Below are 1,887 nucleotides of genomic sequence, written 5' to 3'. Positions count from 1 at the left end.
TCATTCTTGACATTATTTTCTTTCCTTTTAGTCTTGATTAGTCTCACTAGTTTATCAACATTAGTGTTTCTAAAGCAACAATTTTTAATAACTGTTGGTCCTAAGCAAGCAAGTATGGACAATAGTCAGCAATTTAGGACCACACTTCAGACAAGGCGCCTAACAACTTAGGATCCCCACCTGCATGCATCAAGCTGCAGGCACATCTCACTCTGAACAATGGAATAAGTTTCTTCTCCTCTTGACAATCATCAAACTTAGATTCTATTTAACTGTACTCCAGTTACATCCAGATAGGTGAGCAGGGAAGGGCGTCGATCTGGCCTTGACTAGTTTTATGTGCATGCACAATAAGGCAAACTGTATCCTCTAAGTGACCTTGTGGGAGAATCCCCTATTTACCATCTTATACCTATGTATAATTGGATATGTGTATAAGGAATGTGCAGTGAGCAAAAGCTTCTGTAATCCAAGCCTGTTAACCAACCTAATCTATACAATATACACCTGTTATCTGTGTTCACATTCTTTTTAAAATATTCTTTTTTATTTTATGCATATGGGTCTATTATCTGCATGTAGGTAGGTGTACCTGTATCGTGCAATGCCCATGGAGGTCAGAAGAGGGCATAGGATCCCCTGGAACTGGCATTAATAGTTGTGAGCAGCTATGTGGTTGCTAGGAATCAAATCTGGGTCCTCTGCAAGAGGCAATATACTCATATACATAAAATATTTTTAAAAGGTACTACTTTAGCTTTATCCAGACAGTTCTACACAAAGAAATTATTTCAAAATAAGATATATATAAAAATACATATACTGGAGGGCCACTGAAATGGCTCAGTGGGTAAAGGCACTTGCTGACAAACAAAATGGCCTGTTTGAGCCCCAGGTCCCATATGGTGGAAGGAGGGAATCGACTCCCAAAATTGTGCTATCTTCCGATCTCTACATGCTTGTGCGCGCGCACACACACACACACACACACACACACACACACACACACACTAAAATAATAAATGTAATTTTTAAAATGCTGGAATGCCATGCCATGAAGTTATAAAAATATAATATTATGAAAATGGAACCAAGATAAAATGTAAAGTAAAAATACAGTGCAATATGAATTACCCCAACTCTTGGTAAAAATGTGGTGGGGTGGATGAGGTTAGGTAAAATGGTGACTTCTTGCAAAATTACGTACATTTTTCAGTCTCATAACCACTTATTCTACTTCTTTTTTGTTTGGTGGGGTTTTTTTTTTTGGTCTGAGACAGGGTCTCCCTGTAGTCCCAGCTAGCCTGGTACTCCCTATGTAGACCAGGCTGGCCTTGAACTCACAGAGATCCGCTGCCTCTGCCTCCCAAGTGCTGGGACTAAAGACATGCACCACCATGCCCAGCTTATCCTCAAATAACATCTTACATGGGCAATTTATAAGTGAAAGTAAGTTAAAAGTCATAAAAATTCAAAGTCTGTAATGCTGAAATTTGGTAGCAACATAACAAATAAATAATAAATAAATAAAATGTTGTTTCATGAGCTTATATGACTTAAAGAAGGGATGGGGAAGACAGAAAGGCAGTCTAGGCAGGGATCAACAGAAAGGCTCACAACAAAGTAATGCTTTTATTTGCTCACTTACCATCACAAACAAAATGACATCACATTTCACACTATTGCTTTTACTTAAAACTCAACTGCTTTATGCAAATTAGACAGAAATTAATTTAAGCTGCCAACCAGTACTTTTTCCCTCCAGGGAACGCTACTGCTTAAATATTTTGTCAGTACTTTAACAAAAAGAGAATCACTCTATGAAAGTAATGTAGTGTTGGGCTTACCTGTATTACATTTTAAATGTTTTCTAATCAAAAACTGAAG

Source organism: Nannospalax galili, unplaced genomic scaffold (assembly GCF_000622305.1).
Source record: "Nannospalax galili isolate Female #2095 unplaced genomic scaffold, S.galili_v1.0 scaffold359, whole genome shotgun sequence".
Classification (NCBI taxonomy): Eukaryota; Metazoa; Chordata; class Mammalia; order Rodentia; family Spalacidae; genus Nannospalax; species Nannospalax galili.
Note: the sequence above shows the minus strand (reverse complement) of the source record.